Source organism: Triturus cristatus, chromosome 3_1, assembly GCF_964204655.1.
Source record: "Triturus cristatus chromosome 3_1, aTriCri1.1, whole genome shotgun sequence".
NCBI lineage: Eukaryota > Metazoa > Chordata > Amphibia > Caudata > Salamandridae > Triturus > Triturus cristatus.
In genome coordinates, this window is record NC_140583.1 from 260,172,344 (window position 1) to 260,195,923 (window position 23,580).

General features: G+C 47.7%; 1 protein-coding gene across 1 annotated transcript in view; it reads right to left on the minus strand.

Annotated features, from left to right (window-relative positions):
- PTPN9 (protein tyrosine phosphatase non-receptor type 9) overlaps positions 1–23,580 on the minus strand; it is a 256,693-nt gene that overhangs the window by 31,972 nt on the left and 201,141 nt on the right. The gene's annotated exons all lie outside the window — the stretch shown is intronic.

Here is a 23,580-nt window from a genome sequence, read left to right on the forward strand (position 1 = left end):
TGATTTACACACACCCCATATAGAAGTGATTACAAGCTTTGAGTTGATTGTTAAAGCAATCAACGAGGCACTGTGGGTAGAAGTAAAACATAAACAAAAAAAGAAGGGTTGGTTCAATCATGACTGCGCGGTCGCCTATTCAAATCTGAAGGCTGCTCTAAGAAAATCAGTTAGGGTCCCATCTGAGATAACAGTGTTAAGAAAAATTTATAACTCTGTACTAAAAACAAGGAAAAAGGATCTAAAAAACCAACTTTGGGATCAATTGCATCAAACTTGCTCCCAAAAAAACTCGGCTGCTTTTTGGCAAGTGGTCAAGTCTCCTTTTCTAAATGATGATGCTCACCAACCTAAATTAGACCTAGCTATACAAGAAAAGGAATGGGTTTTCCATTTTTCCAAAATTTTTTCAATTAGCACAGAGTCAAATAATCATTCGAATTTAACATCTCAGAATTCTAATTCTTTAAACACCAATTCTCAGAATGATTTGGGTAGTATTTATCCAATTGATCTACAGTTCTCATTGGACCAAGTTGCCCTTGCCTTGAGTGTAAGTAAAAACGGAAAGGCACCGGGTCCAGATGGTGTACCTATCGATCTGTTTAAAAATCAAATAGATCTCTGGACCCCTCTTTTAACAAGAGTTCTGAATGCTTCTTGTCATATAGGCCTACTCCCTTCTTGGTCGAAATCCGTACTGGTTCCTATTTTCAAAAAAGGAGATCGAGAATCAGTAACCTGCTATCGCCCAATCTCTCTCTTAGACTCCCTGGGAAAGGCGGCGGGTAGAGTCATTTTAGACCAATTACAAGCTTGGGCGGAAGATGGCAGGATAATCTCAGACTTGCAATACGGGTTTCGACAGGGCCTGGGGACCATCGAACAGGCATTAAATCTTTCACTTCTAATAGACAAATATGTGTATATTAAAGGCGGAGATTTTTATATGGTCTATGTGGACTTATCAGCCGCATTCGACTGTGTCTCCCACTCTAAGCTCTGGGCTTTATTGGCTGATATGGGGGCTCCATCAAATTTGGTTAAGTTTATTAGAGAACTCTATGCCAATGCCACCGCAAGAGTACGTTATGGGGTAGGGGGAGAGTTGACGGAAGCCTTTTCAGTAGAAAGAGGGGTTAGGCAAGGGTGTGTCCTGGCCCCTTTTCTCTTTACATTGTACACAAATGGTCTGGAGAAAGAGGACTAGGGGATCCCAGGACCTCCCTATGGTGAATAATCGTCCTATACCCGCACTTTTTTATGCTGACGATACCGTGATTTTAGCCCGCACCCCCCGCGAATTGCAAAAGAACCTGAACAGATACTCCACATTTATGGCGGGCCTTGACCTTAAGATCAACGTCTCTAAAACGTTTGTAATGAGGGCACGTCTCGGCCAAAAAAAAAGTACCACCAAAATGAGGGGTATCCACCTGGATCAAAAAAAAATAGCCACCACAGAAAAATATCCCTATTTAGGTATTATTATGGATCATAAATTATCCTGGAAGCCGGCTGTAGAAGCAAGAAAACTTTTATTTCTAAAATCAACTACAGCCCTTATTAATTTTACCAGGAAGCTGGGAAATAGAGCTCCCGCAGAAATCCTTATGATCTATAAAGCTAAATGTTTATCTGTGGCTCTGTACGGGGCGGGTTTATGGGGTTTTGTGACCACAGACTGTATTCAAAAAGTGGAAAATTCTTTTTTGAGATACATTCTCGCAGTCCCCCGGAGTGCGGGCACTTTTGCCTGCCACATAGAGTTGGGCCTTGCTCATGTCTCGGACCAAGCCAAAATCGAACCACTCTTATTATGGCGTAAGATCTGGACCTCTGACAAGGCAACCCTCTCCCAGTCTATTTTGTCTGACTGCCTTTCAATGGATAACGCTCATAGGTCTAGGTGGCTCTCGTATATCGCAAGTTTTTTCCATGATCTGGGCTGGGATACATACTATCACAATCCTTCCCTAATAAGTGAGATCACTAGGAAGACTTTAAAAAACAAAGCCCTTGCCCATCTGGAGGAACAAAGACTGACGAATGAAATTGCTAAACCTTCTGCCACCCATTCTTTATTGATTCAGTTGGTCCCTACATTACAGCCGTACCTTACCTATAATACGACAAGCTATGAGCGTTACCTATTGGTAAGATTTAGAATGAATTTTTTCCACCGAATGGTCACATTCCCTGTACAAAATAATTGGGCCAAACATCTCCCCTCTTGTCCTTGTGATCAAAAATCCCAACAATCGACCTTGCATACTATCCTTTTTTGTAAAATTTATACAGATCTAAGAAAAAAATGGCTTATTCCGTATCTGAAGCGAACTGGTTTTAGGCAATGTCGCCCAGCATTATTATTTTTACAGTTGTTGGAGGGGGAGTATTTGGTATTCGTATTAGCAAATTATTTGAAATCTATTGTCAAATACCGCAAGATTTTAGATTGATGTATCACTATGGATACCCAAGTTTTTGCTTTTTTCACTTTTAACTAGTTATTTTTTAATCCCATTTTAACTTGTAAATAGTGTTATGATATGTGATTGTATTATTGTACGCTTTTATGATTTGAAATTTACAATCGAAATAAAGCAAGAATTGATTGATATAAACAGGGTCAGATGGGGCAGCTTTGTATTTCTTTTCAACCCTGGGGTAATGACTCTGGCCCGTACAGGGTCCTTGAACACCTCGGAAGCATGTTTGATTACCCCTTTTAACATGGGGAGAATGGAGATGGACCTTTGGGATGGTTCAAAAGTGTCCATGAGGAAATCTTCCTCTATTAGGGTCTGTATATAGGTTTACCCCGTGGTATTCTGCTGCCCTGTGTATCAGTTGAGTGAACCCTATAGTGTCCTCAGGAGGGGATTGCCTAGATGGGTAGATGTCATCCTTAGGTGTGTCTGGGACATCTGGTGTGTTGTAATCTTCCCATGGATCCTTTGGGGGACCAGGAGGACTGGGTTTCCCCAAAGGGTGATCCTCTCCCATGTCGTCAGAGGTGTCATTATCATTTGGAGGTGGAGAACATGGTGGGGGAGGTGAATATGGGATAGGAGAGTGGTGTGGAGGGGGAGGAGGAGAAGGAATCCTTAATGGAGAAGTAGCAATGTCTCTCTTTTTCAAGGGAAGTGGGGCTGGTATAGGTTTGTACATTTTCCATTTTTTTGAAGGGCTACGTATTAGTTAGTCTTTGAAGTGTTTTTTGGGTAGGTTCCGGTCGAAAAAGTTCCTCTTCAGGTGTGTATTCTTTCGATGCCGACTTTTTGGGTGCCGGTTGTGTACTTGGAGGCTTTTGTGTTCTTTAGGCCTGGAATCGGGGATTTTCTTCGATCCAGATAGTGGTTTCGGTATAGACTGTTTTTTCGGTTCCGGTGTTTTTTTCGGATCCTTAGGCCTGTGCTCCGTAAGCTGAAAGCCCGAGGTTTTTGGAGCCAGGTGTGTGCTCGGTTCCGAGGATTTTTTCGGGGTCGGGGCGTCCGTGCCAGTGGGTTTCGGCACCGAAAGCATCAATGCAGAGGTAGGCTTCGGCGTGGAGGAAGGCATCGGTTTCTTTTTCGGTGCCGGGGATGGAGTTTCGGCACCGACGGCAGGCTGGCTCGACCCCGGGTGGCCTGAAGGCTTTTGTACTGGCTTCTGTGCGGAGCCCGAAGGCGGGGCGTGAGAAGTCTTATCCTGGTGTGCACCTAGGCCCGAGGGCGAAGGTGTGACCAAAGCCTTTTTGGGAAGGGGGGGTGGGGAGGGGTCGACATCAGTACTCACAACCCACTGCCCCTGAGTGATGTCTTCGACATCGGAGTCTTCTGTTTTGGTGGAGCTGACGGCGCTGTGTTGGATCTGCTCCTGCACATTAATGCCTTCCTGGAAGATGTCATCGGGGATAGATGTCGATGATCGAGCCATTGTTCTTCGAGCTCGACGGTCCCGGATCGTCTTCTTGGAGCGGAAGGAGGCACAAGCTGGACAATCTTTGGCCTCCTGCTCGGGTGAAAGGCAGAGGTTACATACCTCATGAAGATCTGCGTGTGGAACCTTGGATCCACATTTAGGATACTTTTTAAAAGGAGTCCTTTCCATGAGCCGAAGGCCCAATGGTGCAGGTAGCCCTAAAGGCCTGCGCTGACTACCGGAATCGAAGATTTGAAGGTCTGGTAGAGCTGTGCGTCGAAGTATGGGTGAGGATTTTGCGTCGAAAAGATGATCGGTAATGACAACGAATTGGAGCGTGATTAACACATCCGAGCCCGATGGCGGGAAAAAAACAATCTGACGTTGGAGTCGATGCCCATGCGCATTATTGTCCAAAGGGGAAGCCACCTATCCCGTGACTTCCAAAGACTTTCCAGGACAACAACAAAGTGCAAACATCCGGGCCCAACACCAGATGACGATCTATGCACAAGTCTGATCTGCAGCTCATATCCCTCGAACACTTTATTTTCCTACCTAATTTCCCGGGCCAGTTACGTTTGTAAGATGTTATAAACAGACTTCCCATTGTGTCCTATGGGGAACAGGTAGCATTGCACTAGTGAAAAACGTAATTGGCCGTAGTTCACCATCAGGACATGCCACACACACCAGGGCAGGTCCTACCTTTCACATACACTGCACCCGGCCCACAGGGGTACCTGGGGCCTACCTTAGGGGTGGCTGACATGTAAGAAAAGGGAAGATGAGGGACTGGCAAGTGTGTGCACTGGCCAAGTCGACATGGCAGTTAAAAAATGCGCGCAGACTCCGCAATGGCGGGTCTGAGTTACCTTTTGCGGGCCGTTTGTGTGGGTGGCACAATCCCGTGCTGCATCCCACCCACGGCATTTGATTCACAGGCCCTGGCACACGCAGTGCACTTTACTAGGGACTGACACATAAATAAAACAGGCCAATCATGGAAACACCAATCCATAACACATTTTACCACAGGAGCACTTGCACTTTACCACTAATTTTACAGAAAAGCGTGCATTAACACTAAGCCAGCACAAACAAGAGTCAGAACCGGGAGGTCAGAAAGCAAAAAAACTCAGGGGAAACATGCCAAAAGATGCCAAGCCTAACAGAGACGCACACACCCGTCGACTAGGGACTATTCTTATTCCTTACACGTACATGACTTTCACGTTCAGTTGGATGCCTTTTTGTGCTCCACTGATAGCCATGCCTCAGTACAAAGGGGGGGAATATCGGACGCGTACGATAGACCACAACCCAGTCCCGATGCGACTAAGATGTAGGACAACCCAACAGCCCATCTCTCCCTGGCGGCTTAAATTGGAAGCGCTGTAGGACCAGGTCTTGCTGTAGGACACTAGAGGCCACATAATACACTACTTCTCGGAAAACGCAGACACCGCTTCGTCCAGAGTGACTGAATAGGACGCCTTTATAGCAGCAGTCCGGGGCCGGTGCATGGCAACTTCCATCGGTGTGCGTTGCACGCTGGTGACATGCCTGGGCATCCGGACATCCAACAGGAGCTCCTGGATTCAAAGAAGAGAGTAGCCGCCCAAGCGGAAAGACTGAGATGCATTCAATATAATAAATACATGAAATTAACCCATGTGGAGAGAGACAGGACGAGATCCATACTGGCCATGACCACGATGGGCACCACCTGCATAGACAGGAAGAGATAACTGGCCGATTTCTGGAGTTTTATGCGACTCTTTACAAAAGCACGGAGAGATGTGAGGAGATGGGGATGATGGACTTTCTTGCTCCACTCCCTCTCCCCACCCTGACAGAAGAAAGCGTAGCAACATTGGGGGCAGACATTACTGAACATGAAGTAAGGACCGCCATTAAAGACCTTGCCAGGGGCAAAACCCCAGGAACAGATGGGCTCCCTGCTGATTTCTATGCTGCCTATTGCTGGTGAAACTCTATGAGGTGGCGAGAGGGGAGGGAGTTCCTCCAAGCACTACGCGAGAGGCGCTAGTAATACCACTGCTTAAACCGGGTAAATTACCTCTAGGCTGCACAGCCTACAGCCCATTATCTATGCCTAATCTGGATTTTAAAATTTTGACTAAGCTCCTAACAACAAGACTCCTCCCAAATATGACTACCCTTGTCCACTAGGACCAAGCAGGGTTTATCTCAGGTAGAAATATGGCCCTCAACATTAGACGATTGTTATCTATAATGGAGGCAAGCGACCGGGGAGAGGGTGCGCTCTTCGCAATTGCTATAGAGAAGGCCTTTGATAGCCTCGAATAGGGATATTTATATACAGTTTTGGAGCGAATGTGAAAGTGACGGGGCTTTCTGCGATGGGTACAGTTTCTATATACGGAGCCCCTGGCGAGGGTGCGAACGGGCACACGATTTTGGAACACTGCCATGTGGAGAGGGGGACGCGACATGGATGCCCCCGTCCTCCTTACTGTCCGCCTTGGCCATGAGCATCTGGCTTGCCTTGCTCAGATAAGCGATAGATACCGAGGCCGGAGGCTAGGTGGGCATACCCAACACATTGCACTTTATGCGTATGACCTGCTCCTGTTTTTGAACGATCTGAAAGGAGAACTGCAAGGGGCCCGGGAAATGATGACTGAATTTTGGGTGCTGTCAGGGCTCAAAGTAAATTGATAGAAGTCCCCACTCTTCCCACTAGTGGAGGGCAGGGACCCGACAGAGGGACTGGGAAACCTTGTGTGAAAGCCCAGCTGCCCAAGATATTTGAGTGTCAAGATCTACTCCTCCCAATCAGATCTCCAAGAAGGGAACACAGGTGGGATTGTGCGGTCCTTGAAAGACAGCATGACCTTCTGGGGGACTCTCCTTTTATCTGTTGTCGGCAGGGTGGCACTTTTAAAAAACGGCAGCCCTTCTGTGATTATTGTACTTTTTCACCACACTACCCGTATGGATACAGAGTGCGCGATTCACAGAGTTGGACTCATACATGAAATCGTTCATTTAGGGGCAGGCCGTTGGAGGGTGGCTTTGGTGAAACAAACGACTGACGGAAGAGGGGGGACTGGCAGTCCCTGACTTTGAATTGTACTACCTAGCAGTGCAACTACAACGGTTTACACAATGGATAGCGGGGAGACAGACACAGTGAAGAGAAATTAGGCCTTTTGTCCCTGAACGAGATGTGCTCTTACAGACGCTACTGGGGGTCGGGGGCGGGGGCGGGTGGGTACCACGGGATTATACAAATGTATTGCAAGTGATATAACACTGTCTGGAGAGATGCCTCCAGAAGACACAAACTTGAGTGCCCTACTCACCAGACATACCAATGACAGTGATACAAGCACTGTCACACGGGGGTCAATGGAGGGGCTTGGAGGACTGGGTACAGGCGGGAGCCACTAAACTGGGATACCTGTATGGAGAAGGGGAGCTCCGGCTGTTCGAAGCATTCCAGGCAGATTGGGGCATCCCCCAAGATCCGTTCATGCTCTACAGAGCGGTAATGGCAGCAATTAGGAGACATTGAGGGACGGGTACTGTGGAACCCAAAAACAATACTACAAGTTGTTAAATAGGAACGGTGGGGGCAAGATAAAGGCGGCAACGTGCCTATATAGAGTGATTGGCAAGGACTCTCTCCAACCCTTGACAGCACTGAGGGACCGATGGGTGCGGACTTGGGCATCCCTATGAAAGAGAAGGATTGGGTGAATGCATTGGACAGAACCCCTAAAATCTCGAGGAATGCCCGATTCAAACTGATTAATTTTTATGTCCTTCATCAGACCTACCTCACCCTGGAATGCATTAACCGATTCTTCCGCAGGGAGGACATGGGATACCCACGATGGGAGGAAACAGGGGTGGATATGCTGCACATGTTCTGGAGCTGCCCAGCCATATACACATACTGGCAGGAGGTCACGGCTGAAGTGGCTAAAATAATTGAAAGAGTGGTTCCCTGTGCGCCGGTGCACTGCCTCCTTAGTCTATTTCCCCACACGTCTAAATCGAGGGTCACTGATAGATTCCAAGACCTTGCTTTCATACTGGCCAAGCCTGAATGGCTGTAACAAATGCATATGAAACTAAATGTTTAAAAAGAAAAGGAAATAAATTCTGTTAAAAAAAAAGGCTTTTGACACACTGAAGGAAGCCATATGCTCAGCACCCATTCTAAGAGCTCCGGACTATACAAAGCACTTAATTGTGCAAACAGATGCCTCTGAACATGGATAAGGAGCAGTCCTATCACAGACCAACGATGATGAGCAGGACCAGCCTGTTGCTTTTATTAGGAGATTACTTCCCAGAGAACAGGGCTGGAGTGCCATTGAAAGCCTTTGCTGTGGTTTGGTCCCTGAAGAAGCGGAGACCACACCTGTTCGGTACTCACTTCCTTGTACAAACTGACGACAGGCCTCTCAGACAGCTGATGCAAATGAAGGGGGAAAATGTTAAACTATTGAGGTGGTCCATCTTCCTTCATAGAAAGGCTTTTACAGCGGAACACAGGCCTGGGACTGACCATGCCAATGCAGAGGGCCTTTCCAGGTGCTTCGACTTGGACAATGAAGAATCTCTTGGGAAAGGTTAGTCTCATCCTCTTTTGTTTCGAGGGGTTTGTAGGAATGCAACCCTTTTTGACTTGCTCATCCCCACTTTTTGGCCTAGTTCAGATGCTTTCTGACTGAAAGTGCACTGCTTCCATGCAAACCAGGCCCCCAGTGCCAGTGCCTTTTCCCTTAAAACAGGTAAATGTCTATTTGTAACCTAATTGGCAAGGACTTTAGCACCCCTTTAAGTCCGTAGTAAATGGTACCTCTGGTACCCAGGGCATGGGTACTAAAGAGCGTCCCTATGGGCAGCAGCATGTATTGTGCCTCCCAAGGGGACCCAAACAAATATTGTATGCAGCCTTGTAGGAAAGTGCTGTTTTTGACATGGTCACCCCCACTTTTTGCCTGGTACATGATGAGATATCGACTGACAGTGCACCGAGCTCCTGCTAACCAGGTACCCAGTATAAGGGCTTTTTACCAAAACTGTACAATTGTTTTCCCAATTGGCAAAACCTTTAGCACCCTCTTTAATTCCCCAGTAAATGGTACCCTGGTATCTAGGGCCTGAGGTGCTAAAGAGAGTCCCTAAGGGCTAAAGCATGAATTGTGCTATCCTAAGGGACTCCCCACCAACCACATGCAAGAGTGCTATTGCAGGCTGCGTGTCTTAGTGCAGACAAAAGTGACAACAAATGTCACCCATCCTGTGTGCCATGTCCCCTATCACTGCATATGATATTTGAAAGTCACCCCTACAGTAGACCTGACAGCCCTAAGGCAGAGTGGTTAATATTATATGTGAGGGCATACCTGCATGAGCAGCTATGTCCCTGTGCTGGTTAGTTCGATTATTGCCAGTGCAAGTGAACAGGGAAGTCATTTTAAAACAAGTGCTGGGCACTGGTGAAAACGAGTTCGCCCTGCTATATGATGGCTTCACTGAAAATAGGGATGTTTGATATCAAACATCTTGTATTGATGAATCCACACTGATCAATACATGCACACAGAGGGCCCCTCAGAGGTTCCCCATGAAACAGTACCAACTGCTGGTGGGCTGACTAACTGGTTTTAGCCAGCCTGACACCAGAAACAAATTCCTGATCCTCAAAAGTGAGGGCCTGTGCTCTCGGGAGGAAAGAAACCAGGGCTGCTCTGGCAGGGGGTGTCTTCCACCGCCATCCCACAAGATGACCTTTGAATTAGCCTGTCAAGGCAAGGGAGCTTCAAAGCAGCTCCTCTGCCGTTGGTATGCAACTCTGGTTTCTCTCATAGGTGAGGATGACAACCCCCCTGCCCTGCTCTACTTTTGGCAGGAGGACAGGCGGGAAAACAAGTTAGATTAGGAGGGGTCCCCACATTGAGCCAACACCACCCCTAGGGTGGGGCAGGTGATGTGGACCCCTCTCTTCAGATTCCTCCATCTTGTCTTGGAGAGAATTAACCAACCAGGATCAGGGTTATACTGCACCAAAGTCAACTCATCCTGTAGCTGTTGAATCCAGGGAGGGCTGCCTGCCTTCAAAAAAAGAGCCAAGACTTCCAGTGAACAGCGGACATGTTCTGAAGAAACTCCAAAGAAAAGACTTGGAGGCCTCTGGAACCACCTGAAGCAACAACTGCACCCATCGCCTCCATCCCAGGTTAGGCCAACGGAGCCAACAAGATTCTCCTGCCCTCCAGAGCTTGAGTCCAGCATGGTTTCACACCTATTGGACTGCCCGAAGTCTCCTGCAGTCTCTGCACACAGGCTCCCTCTACCGCAACTGCTCAAGTAAGGGGAAAAAAACAACACCTAAAGACACCTCTGCAACTGTTGCCCCTAGAGAAGCAGACCAAAGGTGTCCCCCATCCCCAAGCATTGCAAGGCATGAGCCCACTCGCTGGTACAGTCCGAGACTGGCTTCCAAGCCAGAGCCTGCAGCCTCTTTTACAGAGACCTATAACCACTGAAACGCATTGGGCACCCAATGCGGTTTTGCATTCTGAACCCGGTTGCCCTTGTGCTGCTGGTGGTATACTGTTGGTGCTGCATTCAAGCTCAAGGGTCACTCAGTAATCAAGATTAAAATTGAACATTGCCTATTGTGTTTGAGTGACCAAATTTGTCCAAAGACTGCATCAGGCTATTTAACACCGATTGGGGAAGGGACATATGTGGTCAAGGAATGAAGTACCCTGGCATGGAATTTAAGGATTTTGTCTTTAAATAAAGCTTTATAGCTTTTCACATAAATCTTTAGGTGCTGGAATTGCAGGAGTACAGGCGTTAGGGTTGTAGGCCTATTAATGAATCTTGTTCTTAGCTTGTCACATTTGCTATGCACTCAAAGACAGGGGTCAAATGTCAGGCTCTGTCTTCCGAGAGTGCATGGTTGTTGGAAATTACTCCACTCCCACACCGGAAAGGGTGGTGGTAACGGGGTCTTCCCAGACATACACTGTGGTAGCTTGGCTCGAGTGGTCAGGGGTCAGGCACCGTGCTAAGCATACGTCATACCCATACAATAACCATGCGTGCATCCGTTCCAAAAACAACTCTACACCGTAAAAAATTATGAAAATATTTCTCTTTATCTTCTTTTTCTCTTAGTTGCTGATTAGATAAATAATAACACAATCACAATATACAAGGCTTTTTAAATAGTGCAGGTCAAATAAATACTGGCTTAATGGTCCAATAAATAGGGGTGATCATAAAAAATAAAGGCATAAATATAAGTGCATTACATACAGGCAATTAAATATTCTGAGGCAATAAATACTGCAAACCAATAAATATGTGCGACAATAAATACTGTGGAACAATAAATACAGTGAAGCAATAAATAGGTTAAATACAATAAATACAATGCTCTCAATAAATAATTAAAAGCTGACAGTGACACTTATAGAATCAGATCACATTTGAGATTACTATGGGCTGATTTGGCCCAGGCACAGCTTGTGGTTAGGTGGATGGCTTGAGGGTGTCTGCTCCCTAGCTTGGTCAAGGCTGAGGCCTAAACTGAGGTAGATCAAGGGGGGGAATACTAGAGGCCTGGCTCTCTCACTCTACACAACCCCTCTGACTTAGTCTCAGCTCACCCCTGGCACAGTCAAGCTGGTTCCAGCACCTCTCTAACCCCTAGGGTAGTCTCTTAGGATTCCACCGGGCCTTAGGCGCCCTCTATTCCACTTACTGCCCTTTTTCTGAAGCTCCGACGCCGCTGGAGTCGTGTCGACGCCGTGAGGCGGTTCCGGTTCGATGTCGGCGGCCTCGGCACAATGTCAGTTCTTGACGACGCCGGTAGGCGGTTCCGGATCGATGTCGGCGGCCTCGGCTCGATCTCGACCTCCGATTCGATGACGTCGGGCAGTCTTGGCTCGATGTCGACTTCGGGCGGCTCCGGTCCGATGGCGACCTCAGGTTCGATGACGTCGGCCGGCCTTGGCTCGATGTCGACTTCCGGCGGCTCCGGAGTGCGATCCTCACTCCCGACCTCCGGTGCTCCTCTCCTCGGGTTCCGGCGACTCCGGAGTGCGACCTCACTCCCGACCTCCGGTGCTCCTCTCCTCAGGTTCCGGCGACTCCGGAGTGCGACCTCCACTCCCGACCTCCGGCACGCTTCACCTCGGTCTCTGGCGACTCCGGAGGGTGGACTTCACTCCCCCGTCGACGCCGCTCACTCGACCTCGGGTGACTTCCTCCTCGACCTCTGGTACTCTCTACGACCTCCGTCGGCGCCCTCTCTCGACCTCTGGCGGCTCCGGGTACGACGTCTGCTTTTCCAGTCAGCGCCGCTTCTCCACCTCGGGCTCCGGGTCTCAGGCTTCTCGACGTCGGACTCCAGGGAAACCAGTATCCAGGTCAGGATCTTGCTGTTCTTGGATTCTAAGGCCTGTTCCTGCTGTCCAGGTCCTTAAGATGGTTTTTCTTGCTTCTTCCCACACAGGGCTCCAGGCTGGGCTCAGTCAGTAGGGACTAGTATCAAGGGTGGGTTTATGGACCCCACTCCAGGCACAAGTTTCCACCCCTGCTGCCTCACTCCTTCCTCCTTCAGGTTTCTGCTGCTCTCTCTTCACCAGTCAGGTGCCAACTGCCAGCTCCAACTGCCAACTCTCTGTCTTAGCTTCCCAACATTCTAAACCGCCTCCAACTGTCACAGGGCTCCAGAATGTTGCAGAAGGTTCTAGTAGGTTCCAGTGGGTTCTGATGATGTCACAGGTGGCCACCATTTTGTGCTCCAGGCCCTCAGACAGAAGTTCCAGGGGTAGATAAATGGCTCCCTGAATCTGCATCAATACTAAAAAGTCTGGTGGTTCCCAAAAAGGAAAAATACTAACAGGGCTTGAGGCAAAAGTGGGACAAAATAAATAATGGAGAGGAGGGACCACCCAAACGGCTGACAGGTCTAACAATGGTGTTTACTTTTTTTACTCTGACTTCAAAGTGAGAGGATTTATGTGACAATCTTGCTGTACACTGGGGGTAGAGGGAACATTTTCTTTCTAGCATACAACATTTAAATGAACCGTGGAAGTATTTCAGAATGTATCAGAATTCTGAAGTGTACTGTAAACAAATACTTTATTATGGTAAAAAAAAAAGATAATGTTACTTACCCAGTAAGCATCTGTTCTTGGCATGTGAGCTGTAGATTCACATGTTTTGCATACTCCTGCCATCTAGTGTTGGGTCCGGATGTTTGCAAGTTGTTTTTCTTCGAAGAAGTCTTTCCAGTCACGAGGTAGGTGATTCCTCCTTAAGGTGATAGTGCGCATGGGCATCAGCTCCATTGTTAGATTGTTTTCCCGCAGAGGGTGAGAATGGAGTTAGTAAGAGTAGAATAGAGATGTCCATGCGTATGTACATAAAGTAAGAGAGAAACTGCAACAGGTATAGGTACCCGGGGAGGTGGGTGGGTGCATGTGAATCTACAGCTCTACATGCCAATAACAGATGCTTACTGGGTAAGTAACATTATCCGTTCAAGGCATGTGAGCTGTAGATCACATGCTTTGCATAGACTATACAGCAACATTCTCCCAAAGCGGTGGCTAACTTGTAGCTGTTGCAGTTGTCTGAAAGAGTGTTCTAAGTACTGCCCGGCCTATAATAGCTTGTTGTCTTGCTAACACATCTACACAATAGTGCTTGGTGAATGTATGTGGTGTAGACCATATTGCAGCAGCACAAATGTCAACTATGTAAATGTTTGCTGAGAAAGCCATAATAGCCCCTATTTTGCGAGTGGGATGCACCCTGGGGGTATTGTTAAAGTTCTCTTTGCTTTTGTACAACAAGTCTGAATACATTGATCAATCCACCTGGCAATACCAGGTTTGGAAATAGGATTGCCCTTGTGAGGTGGTGCAAAAGCAACAAAAAGTTGTTTAGGCTTACGGAATGAGGAAAGCACATGGGTAACTCAACTGATTGGTGTGAGAAAGTGCCATCTTTCTTGCATGGTATGCCCCCACTTTTTCCTGAATGTACTTTGACTGAGTGTACCCTGGACTCCTGCCAATCAGGTGCCCAGGGCCTATGTTCCTTCCCTAAAAACCTAAAGCCCAAATTGGCAAACCCTGGCCACATGTCAGCCCCTGGTAAATGGTACCCTAGGTAGCCAGGGCCTTGTGACCAGGGAAGGCCTCTAAGGGCTGCAGCACTCATTGTGCCACCCTTAGAGGCCCTGTACCCTAACACACACACTGCCCTTGCAGGCTGAGTGTCTGGGTACAGGACAAAACAAAGAGTTGACATGGCACACAGTGATGTGTGCCATGCCCACCACCTACACTGCCCTGGCATACATCAGCCACCCCTCTAGCTGGGTGCCCTATGCCAGTGGTGTGGGCGCAGGAGCCCTGTGCCCCTACAGTACCCAGGTCCATTCCTGGGCACTGTAAGTGCAGTGCTACCATTTAAGAGTACATGGTGCTGAGAGCTCGTCAAACACGAACTCCACAGCACTATAATGGCAACACTGAAGACTGAGAAGTTTGGTATCAAACTTCTCAGCACATTAAACCCGCACTGATGCCAGTATGGGATTTAATGTACCAAGCACACCAGAGGGCATCTTAGAGATGCCCCCTGAAATCTAACCTACAATCCACGTCTGGTCTGAGAGGCTGCCTAGGCTGCCACACAGCAGACATGTTGCTGGACCCCTGGGTAGGAGAGCCCTGCTCTCCTGGGCCTGCAACAATGCCCCTCCTGGGCGAGGTGCTAGATCTCCTCCCCCAGGATGGGCAGGGGGAAGCTTCAAAGGCATGCCGCCTCTGTGAGCTTCCCCAGGCCACTGCCACCCCCCCACTCTGGCGGGAAGCTTGGCCGGAAACCCCAAATAAGGACAGGGGAAGTGCCAGCCTGCCAACCCCACCCCTCAGGTGGTGGAGGCGAGGTGAAGCACATCTCCGGGCTCTCGCCATCTGGAAGATGGGGAGCCCTGCCCAATCAGGACTAGGTTACTGCCCCCCTCCCACAGGAGAGAGGCAGAATAGGGGGTGTACCCACCCCAGGACAGGGACCCATTGGTCCCCGCCCTTCACCTACCTGTAACACCCCTAAATCTAGTATTCAGGGGCACCCTGAACCTTCCTTTCCCAGATTCCAGATTCCGAAATACAGAGAAGAGCAAGAAGAAAGAAGACCTGCCCTGCAGCTGCTAAGAAGAGGAAGACACCAACTGCTTTGGCCCCAGCCCTACCGGCCTGTCGACCCTCGAACCTGCTACAACCCAGCATCTCTTGTGGCCAGCAACCTCAAAAACCCAGGAGGACCTGACTACCTTTTGGCTCTAAGCCCCTGGGACTCCCATCAGTATAGGCTCTACTCAAAATCTACTTCCAATCCCTGGCATCAGCCCGGAACCGCGAACCCTTCACACTCTGCACCCGCCAAGCCTGGCCTGTGCCGGAGTGAACAAAGACCACGAGGACGAGCCCACGGTGACTGTGACCCCGAGTCCGGCACCCAAGGACTTCCCTCGACGCTCCTGAAGACGCCTGCAGCCTCAGAACCAGGTGCCCCCCCACCGCGATCAACAGAGGGTAAGATTTCCCAACACCAAAAGGCACCCCTGCACCCGGCGGCCCCCTGTGCCCAACTCTGGGGTACCTACCTATCCTCCAACTACCCAACTTACCTCTCGAAGTGGTGGTGGCACCTGAAGAATCTTCGTCCCCGAGCTTGCAGTCTTTTTCTAAACCGGAGCTTTCCCATTGAGCGCCCGAAGGCTCAAAAGCACCCTGCACCCAGCCGCCCGAGTGGCCCTGGCAGTGTAACCTCTACACCTATCTACTTCCCCATTTGCCCTGAGCAAGTGACCAGGAGCCCAGCTCCCACAGCCACGTGGCCTGCTAGTCAGCAGCCACCAACCAAGGCCCCCCTGCCTCCCATAGGATAACATTGGGCCTAACTCTCTCTGCACCCGGCTGCCCCTGTGCCACTGAGGGTGTAACAACTGTACCTACCTGACCCTGGGAGACCCCTGAGTCTATGCCCAGAACGAGTACTTACCTTAAAGCCGATAACTCAATTTTCTCCATAGGGTAACATTGACTGGTTTTTCCTGAAATTTCTTCTAAGTGTGGACTATTCAAAACCTAAAATATTCACCAAAAATCAGCCGAGTAACGAAAACGAAAATACTCACCTGCTATTAGGTGAGCTCACAGTGCTGGATCTTGGTGGCCAGCACTGACTCTGAAAAATATTCACAACCGTACTTACCAGTAACCAAATTTTCTTCCATAGGAAACCATCGACTGTTTTTCCGTGAAATTTCTTCTAAGTGTCGATTTCTGCAAACTTTAAATATTCTTTAAAAATCGCATAAATTGTGAACACGTAATTACTTGCCTGTTTTGGATAAAGGTCCCAGTACTGAGTCTAGGCACCCCGTACTGGATTACAAAAGTATCAAAGTGTCATCTTTTAAAATAGCAAAATATTGTCTAAAAATCATAACAGTAACTAAGTCTACTTTTATCACTTGATTTCAAGTACTGACCCAGGACTGAATCTAGGATCCAGTCCTGGAATTCGAAAAGTAATCCTAAAAGTAATCTGTTGCAAATAACTTGAAACTTCCATTGAACTCAATGCATGATTGTGTTTAACATTGTGTTGCCTATTGCAACCACTTGTAACTTTCTACAAAAGTCAATTGCATATTGCAAAAGTATTTATTTAAAGCATCTCATTCTGAGAAAGTATATTTTAATACCTATTGGTGGTTCTAAAATAAAACGAGCACATATTTATTTATATATAAACCATTGGCCTAGAGTTCAGTTATTGAGTGTGTGAGACCATTTGCTGACTGAGTGTGTGCAACAAATGCTTTACACTGTCCTCTGATACTGCCTTACTGCTCGACCAAGCTACCACTTTAGAGAGTACGGTTATATCTAACTTTAGCCTCTGCCAAACCTCTGGGGACTGTGGACTCTGTACACCCTGTACCTATTTGGGAACAGTATATACAGAGCCACTTTCTCACAATTGGTTGATATGAAGGCCAGAAACGACTTTAGGTAAAAATTTAGGGTTGATACGAAGAACCACTTTGTCTTTGTGAAGCTGAACAAAAGGTTCTTCTATGGTTAGTGCCTGTAGCTCACAAACTCTCCTCAGTGAAGTAACAGCAATGAGGAACGTGACTTTCCAGGAGAGAAATTGCAGTTCCACATTTATGCATGGGTTCAAACTGTAGGCCCATTATTTGTGTGAGGACTATGTTAAGATTCCACACTGGTGCAGGTGGAAGTCCTGGTGCTAGAACTCTTTTACGTCCTTCTATAAAAGCTTTGATAACGGGTACTCTAAAGAGATGTAAGTGTTGCCTACTTTGTAAATACGCAGCTATTGCAGCAAGATGTAAGCAGATAGAAGTATCAGCTCATTCTGACCGCTGCAAGTGTAACAAATAACATTTTGTATGGAAGCATCACGAGGATTGATGTTGTTATTATTATTACAATAGATAATAAAATGCTTCCATTTAGCTGCATAACAAGCTCTTGTAGCAGGCCTTCTGGCCTCTCTAATAATGTTCATACAGTCTGGTGTAAGACTAAGATAACCGAACTATATGACTTCAGGAGCCAGATCGCCAGGTTGAGTTCTTTGGGATCTGGGTGTCTGATTTCTCCATGGCTCTGAGTGAGGAGACTGGATGCGAGATGCAGTTTTTGATGTGGGACTACTGATAGCTCCAACAGGGTTGTGAACCAAGGTTGACGGGCTGATGTGGGAGCTACTAGAATCAGTGTGAGGGATGTTTGCCTGAGTTTCTGAACCACTAATTGAATGAGTGGGAGAGGCGGAAAAGCGCAGGCAAATATCCCTCACCAGTTCATCCATAGAGCATTGCCTTGGGAGAGCAGGTATGGATACCTGGAGGCAAAGTTTGGGCATTTTGAGTTTTAGTGTGTGGCAAAAAGATCTATTTGAGGAAACCCCCAGCTTTGAAAGTAGGGAAGGATAACTTGAAGGTGAAGTTCCCACTCGTGAATTTGCTGCCTCTGTCTGCTGAGAAGATCGGCAATCTGATTGTTTACTCCTGGGAGGTGTTCTGCTAGGAGATAGATTTGTGGTGAATGGCCCTTTTCCAAATGTCTTGAGCTAGATGTGACAGTTGGAGAGAGTGAACACCCCCTGTTTTTGTATAGAATACATAGCTGTCATGTTGTCGGTGTGAACTAGGCCAGCTTTCTCTACAAAGTGAACTTGAAAGGCTTTGAGTGCTAGAAACACTGCTAGCAGCTTCAGATGATTTATGTAGAGAGCTCTTTGCTTTTGACTCCATAAGCCTTGAACTGTGTGATTTTGGAGCCCCCAACCAGTGAGCAACAGGTCTGCTGTTAGCATTGTCTGTGGAACCGGGTCTATGAAAGGCTGTCCTTTAGATACATTTTGTGTGTTCCACCACTGCGATGAGTACAGACGTTTACCAACACTAGATCTGTTAAGAAACCCTGTGACTGGTTCCGCTGATTTGCTCAGCATTCCTAAAGGTGAAGCATGTGAAGCCTGGCATGGGGAACAATCATGATGCAAGAGACCATCATTCCGAGCAGCTGCATCAACACACAAGCTGGTAGCGAGGGAGGGCTTAAACTGAAGAGTCAGCGCCTGAATATTGCAAATTCTGACTGCATTGGGGAAGGCTAGAGCTCTTTGGGTATCTAAAGTGGCTCCTAGGCTATTTTGAGTTTTGAAAGGTTGAAGACAAGATTTCAACGCATTGACTGTGAACCCCAGTTGGTGCAGTGACTGCAGTGTTATGCGAGTGTTCTGGAGACACTTTGGGTATGTACTGGCTTTCATAAGCCAGTCATCCAAGTAAGGGAAGACATGAATGTGTTGTCTTCGTAGGTGAGCAGCGACTACTGCCAGGCATTTCATAAAGATTCTGGGAGCAGTGGTGACTCCGAATGTGAGTACCTTGGACTGGTAATTTTGCCCCACTACTACAAATCTGAGAAATTTGCGATGAGCAGGATGTACTGGAAAGTGGAAATACGAGTCCTTTAAGTCTAGAGTAGACATGAAGTTGCCCTGTTATAACAATGGGAGCACTTGTTGAAGCGTCACCATGTGAAAGTGATCTGATTGTATGTAAAGGTTAAATTCTCTGAGGTCCAAGTATGTCTGAGAGAACCATCCTTTTTGGGTATGAGAAAGTACACAGAGTATACGCCCGACCCCTGATATTGTTGTGGTACGGGCTTTAAGGATTCTTTCAAAAGAAGAGATTGAACCTCTTGTTGAGGAGGTGTAAATGGTCTGGTGACATTTTGTGGGAACGTGGAGGAATGTTTGGAGGATTGTTGGTAAGCTCCAGGCAATAACCCGAACGGATAATTCCTAGTACTCATTTGTCTGTAGTTACTGATTGCCAGACGGGGGAATTGTGAAAGACGCCCCCCAACAGGTGTTAAATGATCGGGGGAGAGTGAAGCAAGTCACTGTTTGGTACTGGAGGGGGAGGTGCGTCTGTTAGAACCTCTACCTCTGCCACTGTTGCTTCTGTAGCCCCCTCTGAGGAAGCCCTTGGAAGCAAAAGGCGGATTGATGCTTTTGTACAGTGTAGAGGCAGTGTCTGAGGAGGTATTCTTGGACCTCCCCCCCCGATAGGGGGAGTGCCGAAAGGAACCACGGCCAGGAGGGGACTGAAGGGCTCCCATAGATTTTTCCACGTCTTTGTCCTTTGTCATCTTTTCTAAGGACGTGTGTACAACAGGACCAAAGAGGTGTTGTTTGTCAAATGGCCTGTTAAGAATAGAAGCTTCAACTTCTGGTTTAAACCCAGAAATTCTTAGCCATGCATGCCTTCTTAGGAGCACGCTGGTGTTGACGGCTCTAGCTGCAGTGTCAGCTGCATCTAACGCGCACATAATGGAATTGTTAGAGATGAGCTTTCCCTCTTGCACTAGGTCTTGAGCTTTGGACATGTGCTCATTAGGCAGGAATTGGAGCATTTGCTCCATTTCTTCCCAATGCGCCCTTTCGTACCTGGCTAAAAGGGTTTGGGTGTTAGAAATGTGCCAGAAATTTGCAGCCTGGGATGCCACTCTTTTCCAAGATGCGTCTATCAACTTAGACTCTTTATACGGAGGTGGAGCCTCTCCTGACGTTTGAGAATTAGCCTATTTACAGGCATTAGAAACTACTAACCAATCTAAGGGTAACTGGCCCTTGATGTAAACTGGGTATGATGGGACAGATTTATACTTTTTTTCTATCCTGTGAGTGAGAATACGTGCCCGAACAGGATAAATATGTCATCCACATGTCTTAGCATACCCTTGAGCATGGGGAGTGTGTGAGTGGATCTTTGGGAACTGCTAAGTGTTTCTAAAAGGGAATCCTCCTCTAGAGATTCTTTGTGTAATTGAACCCCGTGATAATCGGCAGCTCTGCTTAATAGCTCTATATCGCCTACGTTGTCACCGGGTGGAGGTTTAGTAGGGTAAAGATCAGGATTGTTACCTGTGGGAGAATCTGCAGTGTAATCCTTCCAGGGGTCTGCAGGTGCAGGATCATAGTCACCATCCCCATCATCCTGATCATCAGGTGTGTATGGTGGTGGTGAATTAGTAGGGGTAATTAACAAGTGTTGTGTTTCTGGGGAAGGAGGAGGAGGAGGAGGAGAAGGGTAGTACCCACATGTTTCCTCTTTAAAGTAATGTGATAGGCTTCCTCTGAGTCATATTTGCGTTTGAGTAGCAATTTAGTCACAATATGTCCAGTCTTTGGATTGATGTACATTTCCTTTTGTTTCAGGTCCGATTTCGGAGGTGGGACATCGAAACGGGGCTCCTTGGAAGGTATCAGAGCATCTTTATGTTTTGTTGCTTAATTTTTTGGTGCCGGTGTCTAGGGTGCCCAGGATTTAGGTTCCGAAGACAATTTTGGCATCGAAGGAGGTGGGCCGGAGTCGGGTTGTGGCTTCGACCCCGAAGGTTTTGCGTTGGAAACATGTTCTCGGTGCCGACCCTGGCCCGAAGGCAGAGGTGGGACTGAAGCCTCTCTCTTTGGCTTAGTTGGATTTAGGGGCAAGGAAGGATCGGTACTCACGATACGCTGACCTTGCGTGATGTCTTCGTCCACATAGGAGCCGGATTCTGAGATGGCTATTGGATCCTCCTGTTCTTCCTCAGCCCCTAGTGCATTGCCGGTCTCTTGTTCGGAATCTTCTCCAAAGAGGTCCGAAACGGAACCAGTGTTCTGGCTCTGCATGTCGAGATGTCGAACCTGATGGTCACGGAGCGTTTTCTTCGAGCTGAAAGATGTACACGCATCACAGTCTTATTTGTTATGCTCTGGAGATAAGCACAGGTTGCACACTTCGTGCGAGTCTGTGCACGGGAACTTTGCGTGGCACCGTTGGCAGAATTTGAAAGGAGTATGTTCCATCGACTGAGAAGCGGCCCGATACGGGTAGGCCCAGCAGCCTTGCACAAGTTTCCCGATCGAAAAGAGTTTTTGTATTATGTACAGTACGTGGAGAAGGGAAACACGCGATCAAAACAAAACCAATAGGCTAAATGGATTGCGCACCAAGGGGAACCCAAGAAATGGTGTCGGACCGGAGCACAGCAATTCACGTCCGATCCAGATGCCGGAAAAACACAATCGAATAATGGAGCAGATGCCCATGTGCACTATCACCAAAAGGAGGAGTGACTGGAAAAACAACTTGCAAACATCCGGACCCAACACTAGATGGCAGGAGTATGCAAAGCATGTGATCTACAGCTCACATGCCTCGAACATCCATACACTAACTAGGTGATGCCATTTCCACAAATGTGTTGTCTGTAATGGCAGTGTGCTACCACCATGCATACTCCACTCTATGCCACTCCACAATAGTCTACACCACTCTACTTTACACCCTGCGCAACTGCACTCTTCTCCACTCTACTGTATGCTAATGCACTCTATGCCACTCTGCTCTACACCACTCCAGGCCACTCTCCTCTACTCTGCACAACTCCACTCTACGCCACTCAACTCTAGGCCAATAAACTCTATGTCAATGCACTCTACTCTGTATCACTACACTCTACACCGCTGCACTCTGTTCCAATCCACTGTACGCCACTCTAATCTCCTCTGTACCTGCACTCTACACCGTTATTCTACACCACTGCATCTACCCTGCACCACGCCACTCTACACCACTTCACTTTACCCTGCACTGCTTCACTCTACTCTAAAACAATCACCTCTGCCAATGCCCTCTACATCACACCCCCCTATGCCACTGCACCCAACTCTACTCTACTCAAAACCACTGCACTTTACGCCATTGCGCACTACTTTGCACCACTGTAGTCTATGCCACTGCTCTACACCACTATACGTCGCTGCACTCTACGCTGCTGCACTCTACACCACGCCACACCTCTACTCTGCAGCTCTCTATACCACTGCACTCAATGCCACTCTACGCCACTGCACTCTGTCCCTCTCTACTCTACACCACCGCTCACTATGCCGCTCGATTCTGCACCATTCCACTCTGCAACACTCCACTCTACTATGCACCACTCTAATCTAAGCCACTGTTTTCTACAATGTTGCATTCTATGCCGCTGAACTCTACACCACTATACTCAGCAACACTCTGAGCCAATGCACTCTACACTAGTCCACTCTATGCCAATGCACTCTACTCTACACCACTACTCTACTGCACTCAACTCTGCATTACTGTACTCAAAGGCACGGCACATTACGCCACTTCACTAAATGCCACTCTAAACCACTGTACTCAATGACACTATACTGTGTAACACTGCACTCTCTGCCACTTAACTCTACACCACTGTACACTACTGCATTCTATGCCACTTTACTCTTCATCGTCCCACTCTACACCTCAGCACTCAGCAGCACTCTACTGTATGCCACTGCACTCTACAGCACTAAGCGTAGAGTGTAGTGATACAGAGTAGAGACTCTGCACCACTATACAACACTTTACTTTGCACCAATCTATGCCACTGCACTCTATGCCACTCTACTCTGTACCCTATGCCCTAGTATCCTACGCCACTCTACTATACTCTGCACCACTCCACTCTTCACCTCTGCACTCTACTATGCACCACTCTAATCTACGCCACTGCATTCTACACTGCTGATTTCTGTTGCTGTACTCTACATTACTTTACTCTGCAACACTCTATGGTAATACACTCTACACCAGTCCACTCTACGCCACTCTCCGGGACTCCACTGTATGCCATGCCAATACACCACACACTATGCCACTCCACTTTATCACCGACACTCTACTTCAGTCTTCGTCATTCCACTCAACGACACTCTACACTACTCTCCACTGCGCCACAAACTTTCAGCCACGCCGAACAACAGTCACGCTGATGTACAACATGGCTAAAACACATTGACAAAGTCAATAGCTCTTACATAGGCGAGACCATTATTATTAAGGCTTCCAGCTTTCTGTGTTTACAGAACAATACAAATAGAAAATAGTGGGTTACTTGTCTGTATTTATTCTTAAAAGTGGAACAATACATATAATTGGGTTTCTTTTGAGTT